Here is a 14,024-nt window from a genome sequence, read left to right on the forward strand (position 1 = left end):
GAGATTCAATAAGAATAGACCATTCTTCAAGGGTGCATGACCATAAAAGATATTACTCATATAAATAGAACAACCATTATTCTTTGATTTAAATGAATAACCGTCTCGCATCAAACAAGATCCAGATATAATGTTCATGCTTAACGCTGGCACCAAATAACAATTATTTAGGTCTAATATAAATCCCGAAGGTAGATGTAGAGGTAGCGTGCCGACCGTGATCACATCGACTTTGGAACCGTTTCCCACGCGCATCGTCACCTCGTCCTTAGCCAATCTTCGCTTAATCCGTAGTCCCTGTTTCGAGTTGCGAATATTAGCAACAGAACCAGTATCAAATACCCAGGTGCTACTGCGAGCATTAGTAAGGTACACATCAATAACATGTATATCACATATACCATTGTTCTCCTTGCCATCCTTCTTATCCGCCAAATACTTGGGGCAGTTCCGCTTCCAGTGACCAGTCTGCTTGCAGTAGAAGCACTCAGTTTCAGGATTAGGTCCAGACATGGGTTTCTTTTCTCGAGCAGCAACTTGCTTGCTGTTCTTCTTGAAGTTCCCCTTCTTCTTCTCTTTGCCCTTTTTCTTGAAACTAGTGGTCTTATTGACCATCAACACTTGATGCTCCTTCTTGATTTCTACCTCCGCGGCCTTTAGCATTGCGAAGAGCTCGGGAATTGTCTTATCCATCCCTTGCATATTATAGTTCATGACGAAGCTCTTGTAGCTTGGTGGAAGTGATTGGAGAATTCTGTCAATGACGCTATCATCCGGAAGATTAACTCCCATTTGAATCAAGTGATTACAATACCCAGACATCTTGAGTATATGCTCACTGACAGAACTATTCTCCTCCATCTTGCAGCTATAGAAATTATTGGAGACTTCATATCTCTCAATCCGGGCATTTGCTTGAAATATTAACTTCAACTCCTGGAACATCTCATATGCCCCATGACGTTCAAAACGTCGTTGAAGTCCCGGTTCTAAGCCGTAAAGCATGGCACATTGAACTATCGAGTAGTCATCAGCTTTGCTCTACCATACGTTCATAACATCTGGTGTTGCTCCAGCAGCAGGCCTGGAACCCAGCGGTGCTTCCAGGACGTAATTCTTCTATGCAGCAATGAGGATAATCCTCAAGTTACGGCCCCAGTCCATGTAATTGCTACCATCATCTTTCAACTTTGCTTTCTCAATGAACGCATTAAAATTCAACGGAACAACAGCATGGGCCATTTATCTACAATCATACATAAACAAGCAAGATACTATCAGGTACTAAGTTCATGATAAATTTAGGTTCAATTAATCATATTACCTAAAGAACTCCCACTTAGATAGACATCCCTCTAATCCTCTAAGTGATTACGTGATCCAAATCAACTAAACCATGTCCGATCATCACGTGAGATGGAGTAGATTCATTGGTGAACATCACTATGTTGATCATATCTACTATATGATTCACGCTCGACCTTTCGGTCTCCGTGTTCCGAGGCCATATCTGTATATGCTTGGCTCGTCAAGTATAACCTGAGTATTTCGCGTGTGCAACTGTTTTGCACCCGTTGTATTTGAACGTAGAGCCTATCACACCCGATCATCACGTGGTGTCTCAGCACGAAGAACTTTCGCAACGGTGCATACTCAGGGAGAACACTTCTTGATAATTAGTGAGAGATCATCTTATAATGCTACCGTCAATCAAAGCAAGATAAGATGCATAAAAGATAAACATCACATGCAATCAATATAAGTGATATGATATGGCCATCATCATCTTGTGCTTGTGATCTCCATCTCCGAAGCACCGTCATGATCACCATCGTCACCGGCGCGACACCTTGATCTCCATTGTAGCATCGTTGTCGTCTCGCCAATCTTATGCTTCCACGACTATCACTACCGCTTAGTGATAAAGTAAAGCATTACAGTGCGATTGCATTGCATACAATAAAGCGACAACCATATGGCTCCTGCCAGTTGCCGATAACTCGGTTACAAAACATGATCATCTCATACAATAAAATTTAGCATCATGCCCTGACCATATCACATCACAACATGCCCTGCAAAAACAAGTTAGACGTCCTCTACTTTGTTGTTGCAAGTTTTACGTGGCTGCTACGGGCTTAAGCAAGAACCAATCTTACCTACGTATCAAAACCACAACGATAGTTTGTCAAGTTGGTGCTGTTTTAACCTTCGCAAGGACTGGGCATAGCCACACTCGGTTCAACTAAAGTTGGAGAAACTGTCACCTGCAAGCCACCTATGTGCAAAGCACGTCGGGAGAACCGGTCTCGCGTAAGCGTACGCGTAATGTCGGTCCGGGCCGCTTCATCCAACAATACCGCCGAACCAAAGTATGACATGCTGGTAAGAAGTATGACTTATATCGCCCACAACTCACTTGTGTTCTACTCGTGCATATAACATCAACATATAAAACCTAGGCTCGGATGCCACTGTTGGGTTTCGCAGTAATTTCAAAAAAATTCCTACGCACACGCAAGATCATGGTGATGCATAGCAACGAGAGGGGAGAGTGTGATCTACGTTCCCTTGTAGATTGACAACGGAAGAGTTAGGTTTATGTAGTCGTACGTCTCCACGGCCCGACCGATCAAGCACCGAAACTACGGCACCTCCGAGTTCTAGCACACGTTCAGCTCGATGACGATCCCCGGACTCTGATCCAGCAAAGTGTCGGGGAAGAGTTCCGTCATCACGACGGCGTGGTGATGATCTTGATGTACTACCGTCGCAGGGCTTCGCCTAAGCACCGCTATAATATTATCGAGGACTATGGTGGAAGGGGGCACCGCACACGGCTAAGAATATGATCACGTGGATCAACTTGTGTCTCAAGGGGTGCCCTCTGCCTCCGTATATAAAGGATCAAAAAGGGGGGCGGCCGGCCATCATAGGGCGTGCCAGGAGGAGTCCTACTCCCTCCGGGAGTAGGAGTCCCCCCCTTTCCTAGTTGGAATAGGATTCGCTAAGTGGGAAAGAGGAGAGAGAAAAGGAAGGGGGGCGCCGACCCCCTCTCTCCTTGTCCTATTCAGACTAGGGGGGGAGGGGCGCGCGGCCCAGCCCTGGCCACCTCTCCTCTCTTCCACTAAGGCGCATTAAGGCCCATATACCTCCAGGGGGGTTCCCGTAACCTCCCGGTAATCCGGTAAAATCCCGATTTCACCCGGAACACTTCCGATATCCAAATATAGGCTTCCAATATATCAATCTTTATGTCTCGACCATTTCGAGACTCCTCGTCATGTCCGTGATCACATCCGGGACTCCGAACAAACTTCGGTACATCAAAATGCATAACCTCATAATATAACTGTCATCGAAACCTTAAGCGTGCGGACCCTATGGGTTCGAGAACAATGTAGACATGACCGAGACACATCTCCGGTCAATAACCAATAGCGGAACCTGGATGCTCATATTGGCTCCTACATATTCTACGAAGATCTTTTATCGGTCAGACCGCATAACAACATACGTTGTTCCCTTTGTCATCGGTATGTTACTTGCCCGAGATTTGATCATCGGTATCCAATACCTAGTTCAATCTCGTTACCGGCAAGTCTCTTTACTCATTCCGTAATCCATCATCCCGCAACTAACTCATTAGTCGCAATGCTTGCAAGGCTTATGTGATGTGCATTACCGAGAGGGCCCAGAGATACCTCTCCGACAATCGGAGTGACAAATCCTAATCTCGAAATACGCCAACCCAACATGTACCTTTGGAGACACCTGTAGAGCACTTTTATAATCACCCAGTTACGTTGTGACGTTTGGTTGCACACAAAGTGTTCCTCCGGTAAATGGGAGTTGCATAATCTCATAGTCATAGGAACATGTATAAGTCATGAAGAAAGCAATAGCAACATACTAAACGATCGGGTGCTAAGCTAATGGAATGGGTCATGTCAATCAGATCATTCACCTAATGATGTGATCCCGTTAATCAAATAACAACTCTTTGTCCATGGTTAGGAAACATAACCATCTTTGATTAACGAGCTAGTCTAGTAGAGGCATACTAGTGACACTCTGTTTGTCTATGTATTCACACATGTATTATGTTTCCGGTTAATACAATTCTAGCATGAATAATAAACATTTATCATGATATAAGGAAATAAATAATAACTTTATTATTGCCTCTAGGGCATATTTCCCTCAAGGTAAACTACTCACACATCATCGGAGGGGCCATGGCGTTGATGTAGAGGCCCTCTGTGATCAATGCCCTCTCCGGCGGAGCTCCGGTAAAGGCCCCAAGATGGTATCTCTTGGGTACAGAAGGTTGCGGCAGTGGAGATAGGAGGAAGAAGTAGGTCGGTGGAGCCACGAGGAGGGAGGGCGCGCCGGGGGGAGGGGGGTAGGCGCGCCCCCCTGCCTCGTGGCCTCCTTGTTGGTTGCTTGACGTCCACTCCAAGTCCTCTGGATCATGTTTGTTCCAAAAATCACGATCCCTAAGGTTTCATTCCGTTTGGACTCCATTTGATATTCCTTTTCTACGAAACACTGAAATAGGCAAAAAACAGCAATTTGGGCTGGGCCTCCGGTTAATAGGTTAGTCCCAAAAATAATATAATATTGTATAAATAAGCCCATTAAACATCCAAAACAGAATATATAATAGCATGGAACAATAAAAAATTATAGATACGTTGGAGACATATCAAGCATCCCCAAGCTTAATTCCTGCTCGTCCTCGAGTAGGTAAATGATAAAAACAATTTTTTTTGATGTGGAATGCTTTCTAGAATATTCTTCAATGTATTTTTCTCTATTGTGGCATGAATGTTCACATTCGAAAGATTCAAGATAAAAGTTTATTGTTGACCTGAAAATAGTAATACTCCAAGTATGCTAATCAAGCAATTATGTCTTATCAAAATACCATAGCCAAAGAAAACTTATCCCTACAAAGTCATATAGTTTGGCCATGCTTCATTTTCGTCACACAAAATGCTCTCATCATGCACAACCCCGATGACAAGCCAAGCAATTTTTTCACACTTAGCCTTTTCAAACTCTTTCAACTTTAACGCAATATATGAGCACGAGCCATGGACATAGCACTATGGGTGGAATAGAATATGATGATTGAGGTTGTGTGAGAAGACAAAATGGGGGAAAGTCTCACATTGACGCGGCTAATCAATGGGCTATGGAGATGCCCACCAATTGATGTCAATGCAAGGAGTAGGGATTGCCATGCAATGGATGCTCTAGAGCTATAAATATATGAAAGCTCATCAAAGAAACTAAGTGGGTGTGCATCCAACTCGCTTGCTCACGAAGACCTAGGGCATTTGAGGAATCCCATCATTGGAATATACAAGCCAAGTTCTATAATGAAAAATTCCCACTAGTGTATGAAAGTGACAACATAGGAGACTCTCTATCATGAAGATCATGGTGCTACTTTGAAGCACAAGTGTGGAAAAGGATAGTAACATTGTCCCTTCTCTACTTTTCTCTCTTTTTTTGGGCCTTCTTTTTTTTCTTTTGGCCTGTTTTCTCTTTTTCTTATATTTTTTGTCCGGAGTCTCATCCCGACTTGTGGGGGAATCATAGTCTCCATCATCCTTTCCTCACTGGGACAATGCTCTAATAATGATGGTCATCACACTTCTTTTTACTTACAACTTAGGAATTACAACTCAATATTTAGAACAAAATATGACTCTATGTGAATGCCTCCGGCGGTGTCCCGGGATATGCAATGAATCAAGAGTGACATCTATGAAAAAATTATGAACGGTGGCTTTGCCACAAATACTATGTCAACTACATGATCATGCATGGCAATATGACAATGATGAAGCGTGTCATAACAAACGGAACGCTGGAAAGTTGCATGGCAATATATCTCGGAATGGCTATGGAAATGCCATAATAGGTAGGTATGGTGGCTGTTTTGAGGAAAATATAAGGAGTGAGGGAGTCCTGGATTAAGGGGTCTCTGGACAGCCGGACTATATCCTTTGGCCAGATTGTTGGACTATGAAGATACAAGATTGAATACTTCGTCTCGTGTCCGGATGGGACCCTACTTGGTGTGGAAGGCAAGCTAGGCAATACGGATATGTATATCTCCTCCTTTTGTAACCGACCTTGTGGAACCCTAGCTCCCTCCGGTGCCTATATAAACTGGAGGGTTTTAGTCCATAGGGGAACATACAATCATACCATAGGCTAGCTTCTAGGGTTTAGCCTCTTTGATCTCATGGTAGATCAACTCCTGTACTACTCATATCATCAAGAACAATCAATCAGGACGTAGGGTATTACCTCCATCAGGAGGGCCCGAACCTGGGTAAACATCGTGTCCCCTGGCTCCTGCTACCATCCGCCTTAGACATACAGTTCGGGACCCCCTACCCGAGATCCGCCGGTTTTGACACTGACATTGGTGCTTTCATTGAGAGTTCCACTGTGTCGTCACAAAAGGCTTGATTGCTCCTTCGATCATCTCTAGCAATGCGGTCCAGGGTGAGGCTTTCCTCCCTGGACAGATCTTCGTATTCGGCGGCTTCGCACTACGGGCCAATTCGCTTGGCCAACTAGAGCAGATCGAAAGTTACGGCCCTGGCCATCAGGTCAGATTTGGAAACTTGAACTACACAACCGATATCCATGGAGACTTGATCTTCGACAGATTCGATCCCATGCCGGATGCGCCGCACAGTCGCGACGAGAAAGACGTAACTCTGCCGTCGGATAGTGTCCGGGAGATTGCATCCGCAGCTACTCCGGCCGTTAATCCAAAGCAAATCGCGCCATCCGAGAGCAGAGGGATAGACTCTGCCATGGAGGCCGCACTCTCAGTGCTGATAAAGCCAGATACTGACTTCACCCCTTTCGAGAGCCGCGTCACCGAACCATTGGATTTATCCCCGGCCACGAACTCCGAGCCGCCTACATCCGTGCCTGTCGAATCCGACGGGGCACCGATCATGGAGTTCACCTCCGCGGATATCTTTCAGCACTCACCTTTCGGAGATGTGCTAAATTCATTAAGGTCTCTCTCCCTATCAGGAGAACCTTGGCCGAACTATGTCCGGCTAGAATGGGATGAGGACGATGAAGAAATTCGCTGCCCACCCACCACCCACTTAGTAGCCACTGTCGACGACTTAACCGACATGCTCGACTTCGACCCCGAAGACATTGACGGCATGGACGACGATGCAGGAGATGAACAGGAACCACCGCCCATAGGGCACTGGACCGCCACTTCATCACATGACGTATACATGGTGGATACACCCAGAGAGGGCAATGGCAAAGAGAAAGCGGAGGATGCCCCCTCCAAGCAACCCCGGCACCAACGTCAGCGGCGCCGCTCTAAGTCCCGCCATAGCAAAAACAGCGATAACAACACAAGAGGAAATAATAGTCCAGTCGACTCTAGAAGAAACGACGACTGCAACACCCCGGTGGCAGAGCATGATCAAGATGCAAACTGCAAACATAGTACGGATACGACGTCCAACCACGACGACGCCAAGGATAAACCTCATCAAACCCCGTCTGGGGAAGAAAACAGTCCGGACGAAGATGTACACATCATCCCAGAAACGCACTTGGAGCAAGATAACCTCCGCACAAGGCTTATTGCCATAACGAGGAGCCTGAAGAAACAGAAGCAAAGTCTCAAGGTCGCACAAGATATGCTCAACAGCAAGTGGAAAAAAGTAACAAAGTATGGTGGAAGTTACCATAAAAATAGCTATCCAAAGCACAAGCTATTACCGGAATTCGACGATGAGGCCTTAGAGCCCATATAGCCGAAAAGTGATATGGCCAACCGGCCGGCTCCACCACCTTGTGAACGCGATAGAGCAGCTAACAAAGTCGCGCATAAGTCAACACATGATCTACGTGAGAACCTGCGTCAAGAATCTAGCGTAACCAGATCTATCTATGGATCTAGGAAGCGCGCTACGGTACAAAACCAACACCGAATACTACAGCCGTCTGAACACCATGGCGCATCCCATTACAGGGGTGCCGCACATCCCTTATGCTTCACTGATGAGGTGCTGGATCACGAATTCCCAGAGGGATTCAAACCGGCGAACATAGAGGCGTACGACGGAACCACAGACCCTGGAGTCTGGATAGAGGACTTCATCCTCCATATTCATATGGCTCGTGGAAACGATCTCCATGCCATTAAATACTTACCCCTCAAGCTTAAAGGGCCAGCTCGGCACTGGCTGAAAAGCCTCCCCGAAAACACAATTGGAAGTTGGGAGGAGCTCGAGGATGCTTTTTGGGCCAATTTTCAAGGGAATTATGTCTAACCTCTGGATGCAGACGATTTAAGTCGTATAATCCAACAGTCCGAGGAGTCCGCCCGAAAGCTTTGGAACAGATTCCTCACCAAGAAGAACCAAATTGTTGACAGTCCGGACACCGAAGCCTTAGCAACTTTAAACACAACGTCTGAGACAAATGGCTCGCCAGACACCTCGGTCAAGAAAAACCGAGAACAATGGAAGCCCTAACAAGCCTCATGACCCGCTTTTGTGCGGGCGAGGACAGCTGGTTGGCCCATAGCAGCACCAGCGACCCAAGCACATCCGAAGTTAGGGATGGCAATGGTAAACCACGAGGCAACAAAAACAAGCGTCGAATTAAAGAAGGTAGCCCAGATAACACGGTGATAAATGCCGGATTCAGGGGCTCTCGAGTAGGTCAGCGGAAAAAGCCTTTCAAAGGCAGTAGAGAAGGACAATCTTGCCTAAACAAAATTCTTGACAAACTCTGTCAGATTCATGGCACCCCAGACAAACCTGCAAATCATACCCACCGAGAATGTTGGGTCTTGAAGAAGGCCGGTAAGCTAAACACCGAACACAAAGGGGGAAGAGACACCAAGCGAAGATGAGGACGAACCTCGCCAGCAAATGCCAGAGGACAGAAAAAGTTCCCACCAGAGGTTAAAACAGTAAACATGATCCATGTGACAAAGAGGAGAAGCAATCATGCACCCCGATGCACACACGCCAGAGAGCCCATCACCCCTAGGTTCAACCCATGGTTGGCCTCCCCGATCACTTTTGATCGTAGGTATCACGATACAAATATCCGGCGCGAAGGACTGACGGCCTTGGTGTTAGACCCAATAATAAATGGGTACCATTTCACACGGGTCCTCATGGACGTCGGCAGTGATCTAAACCTGATATATCAGGACACAGTCCACAAAATGGGGATAGAACCGACACAAATAAGCCACAGTAATACTACCTTCAAGGGAATAATACCAGGCCAAGAGGCCCGCTGTACGGGCTCTCTACTACTAGAGGTAGTATTCGGTTCTTCCGATAACTTCCAAAGTGAAAGGTTAACTTTTCACATTGCCCCATTCCAAAGTGTCTATCAAGCACTACTCGGAAGAACGGCTATCGCTCCTTTTAATGCAATACCGCATTATGCTTTTCTCGAGATTAAGATGCATGGTCCACGCGGCATCATCTCGATTAGCGGAAATACCAAACATTTTCCCACATACGGAAGAAGATGCGGCGGCTCTAGCAGCCGCAAACTAGACGGCCTCACCAACCAGAAAAATGGCAGGTCGTCAAGACCACAGACACGGTAAAATGAATCCGGCATTGCACCATATATACACCAGATTGGTTTGGTGATCAAACCCTCATAAACGACACCAGGGGCTTCCCGCGTGTAACCAGGGCCAGCCCGGCTCAACTTGGCTTCTCTTGAATTTTGATAGTTCATTGATAATAACCAACTCTTCTTTTTGGGCACAACAACTTTCACCTAAGTTCTTTCCTTTTGTAGATGACAATCATGCTACACCCGTCCGGGACACAGCACAACGGAGACACAGGCGCAGACGTGCAGGAGGGACCCACCCAAAGGTTTCTTTTTAGATTAAGACCCTGCGTAAACCTTTTTTACTGTCTCTTGTTGCTCACATCCTCCGGATACTCCACACAACCGAGAAGGATGCTAGCGTTATTGGCATGTGGCTAGCCAGGATTTTGCACGTACCTGGACACATGGGGTTTCTTATTAAGGGCATTGTTTAGCCCGGTATATGTTATAAAGACCGAACACCTTAGGGAGTATTCGGCATCGCGAGTTTGGCCCTATATGCATCAACTCCGAATCATGTCTTTGGTCAAATGTTGGGTTTGCCCGGCTCCCACATTTTGGTACCTTATGTTCCATTATATCGGCTAAGGTAGCACTGGGAGAACTACTGCGATTATGCCCTGGTTCATCCGAACGAGCACCTCTGTAGAGAAAGCCGAAAACTGACTGTCATGATATAGCAAGAGACTGGTCAACCACTCGATGACTCATCGGAATCTTCGAGATTCCTCCACATTAACAAAGGGCCGTTTCCCGGTCATGTACGTACGCGCCCCGTATTCGGACGAGCGTAGAAGTACCAGGGGCTATATAGTAGCCCCACTATCAAACTCCTATGGCTAAGTGAAAGTGTTAAAGCAATATAGTCCGATTGCCTCGTTCGCTACGCTATCACCTCCTTAACAGACCAAGACGTTCGATCAAGTGTGGATATGCATCTTTTGCGAACACCCCCGCATTATATGCGTGGGGGCGGAAGCCGACGACTGCAAACTTTCTGGTTATACACATATATACATAAACGGCCGCACAGGAGGCACCAAAGTACTTCCAGGAAAAAGTATAAATACAACCTTGATAATTCAATAAAACATTGCTTTTACAGTTGGAATACATGTCACTTGAAGATAACATTCTTCGAGCACTGAGCCTCTATCGAACGAGCGCCTTCAAGAAGTTCTTCAAAGTAGTGCTCGGCAGCCACTCGGCCTACGGCCGAACCCTGTGTCGCAATAGTGGTGGCCTCCATCTCCGCCCAGTATGTCTTGACACGGGCAAAGGCCATTCGCGCACCCTCTAGGAACGCTGATCTCTTTACAGCATCGATGCGTGGCACATCACCAAGGAATTGTTGCACTAAGCTAAAGTAGCTATTCGGCCTTGGCCCTTCAAGCCATAGGTGATCCACAACGAACCTCATGGCAAGTCCGGACAACCTATGGAGCTCGGCCCACTCGGCCAATCGTTCATTCAACAGTAGCAGACGGACTAGAGCGTGGAACTGTGATCACAACAGCTTTTCCACTTCGGGACCTTTCTGATCCTAGAAGTACTCGGCCGCATCAGCAGCACTTGTAGCCAAATCCATGTACGCGTCCGCAGAACTCCATAGCCGGTCCAGAGGAGCATACTTCGGATCTCCAAACTTAGTCCGCCACAAGAAGGGCTTCCCAGACATGATATCTGCAGCTTGATTCAGCTCCTCCTACGTCGCTCTAATTTTGGAGCGGGCTTCGTTGGCAGCCACCCGGGCCTTCTCCAGGTCCATCACCTTCGCCCGGTTCTCTTCTTCAAGAAGCTGGTAACGGTTAGCGGCATCTTTTAACTCTACAGCCATCTTGGCTATTTTTCCTTTCTCTCGCAATGCTCGGCCTTTTCGGCCCTTAACTCTTCTGCCCCCTTTAGAGCGGCTGCATTTGCTACTCCTTGCTTGCTCCTTGGCTCGAGCAAGCTCCGCCCGAAGGGTCTCCACAGTGGCAGATCTGAAAGCACAAGTGCTCCCTGGGTGGTTTTGGTAATTAATGTCAACATATCTCTTGTTGGACTAACACTTTTACCTAGTATATTTCAGATAAGTTCAACAATGGAGTGGCATGGACTAGAGGATGTGGAACCCCTTCAAGATGCTAAGGACAAAGGATTGGCTCAAGCTTCAAGATCAAGACTATACATTTTTCTATTTTAGTTATCCAAGATCACATTGAGTCTATAGGAAAAGCCAATACTATCAAGGAGGGATGAGGTGTTGCTTAATGGCTTGCTTGCTCAAAGTGCTTAGTGATATGCTCCAAAACCCTCAACTACCTCCCCACATCCACATATGACCTAAACCAAAAGTCAAACTCGGCCCCACCAATTCTTTCTATCCGGCGCCACCAAGTTCAGTTGACATAGCCACTGCCAGAAACCCTAACCAGTTCGGTCTCACCGATGGGATCTTGGTCTCACCGAGATGGGCTTGCAAACTCTCTGTTACATGTTGCAATATTTTCGGTCCCACCAAGATATGCAATCGCCCCCACCGAGTTTGCTTGGCCACTGCCACAAACCCTAGGCAAATCGGTCTCACCGATAGGGATCTCGGTCTCACCAAGATGGGATTGTAATCTCTCTGTTTCCCTTCGCAATGTTTCGGTCTTACCGAGATGAGCGATCGGTCCCACAGAGATTGCAATGTAAACTCTCTGTTTCCCTTTTGTAACATTTCGGTCTCACCGAGATGAGCGAATCGGTCCCACCGAGTTTACCTGACCAACTCTCTGGTTAGCTTATTACCAAAATCGGTCCCACCGAGTTTGTGTAATCGGTCACACCGAGATTATGTTATGCTCTAACCCTAACCATATCGGTCCTAACGAGTTGCATCTCAGTCCCACCGAAATTCCTAACGGTCACTATGTTTGCTGAATCGGTCCGACCGAGTTTAACCATTCGGTCCCACCGAGTTTGGCAAATTGTGTGTAACAGTTAGATTTTGTGTGGAGGCTATATATACCCCTCCACCCACTCTTCATTCGTGGAGAGAGCCATCAGAACATACCTACACTTCCAATACACATTTTATGAGAGAGAACCACCTACACTTGTGTTGAGGTCAAGATATTCCACTCCAACCATATGAATCTTGATCTCTATCCTTTCCCAAGTTGCTTTCCACTCAAATCTTTTTTCCACCAAATCCAAATCCTGTGAGAGAGATTTGAGTGTTGGGGAGACTATCATTTGAAGCACAAGAGCAAGGAGTTTATCATCAACACACCATTTGTTACTTCTTGGAGAGTGGTGTCTCCTAGATTGGCTAGGTGTCACTTGGGAGCCTCCGACAAGATTGTGGAATTGAACCAAGGAGTTTGTAAGGGCAAGGAGATCGCCTACTTCGTGAAGATCTACCACTAGTGAGGCAAGTCCTTCGTGGCCGACGGCCGTGATGGAATAGACAAGGTTTCTTCTTCGTGGACCCTTCGTGGGTGGAGCCCTCCGTGGACTCGCGCAACCGTTACCCTCCGTGGGTTGAAGTCTCCATCAACGTGGATGTACGATAGCACCACCTATCGGAACCACGACAAAAACATTCGTGTCTCCAATTGCATTTGAATACTCCAAACCCTACTCTTTACATTCTTGCAAGTTGCATGCTTTACTTTCCGCTGCTCATATACTCATTGATGCTTGATTGATATGTATTGTGTTTGTTAAACTTGTGCTTAAACTCCACTTAAACTTCGGAATATTAAAAACTGCAACTTTTGGCACTTAGTGTCTAATCACCCCCCCTCTAGACACCTCTTCTCGATCCTTTCAATTGGTATCAGAGCATTGGTCTCCATTGCCTTGGTTTAAACACCATTGGAGGAAGATGGATGTGTCTACTTTGGGGAGTCTTAGACATAGAGTGCCTATTCTTGATGGAGAGTGTTTTCATGAGTGGAAAAATGAAATGCTTGAGATTTTCAATGAATATCATTTGAACAAGTACATTACTAGCCCTTGTGCACCTCATGTTGATCCTTTGCACCCTACCCTAGATGAAGATATTGACATGATTCGCAATCTTAGAATTGTTGAGCTCATCATTAGAGGCTTGCCTAGAAACTTGATTAAATGTTTGCCTACCCTCAAGTGTGCCTACACCATATGGAAATTTCTTGAGGAACTCTTTCCTAATTACTCCTTGAAAGATCTAGATGAAATCCTCCATAAGTCTATTGCTTTGATTAAGATGAGTTCCAATGATCCCAAATTTGGTGACTGCTTATTTGAGCTTACTAATCTTACGAGTGCCAAAGGAGATGTTGGAATCATTAGCAATATCATTTCCAGAGCTATTAGAATTCATAAAGATAACTATAGAAATGATC

This window comes from Triticum dicoccoides, chromosome 6A (assembly GCF_002162155.2).
Source record: "Triticum dicoccoides isolate Atlit2015 ecotype Zavitan chromosome 6A, WEW_v2.0, whole genome shotgun sequence".
NCBI classification, from domain to species: domain Eukaryota; kingdom Viridiplantae; phylum Streptophyta; class Magnoliopsida; order Poales; family Poaceae; genus Triticum; species Triticum dicoccoides.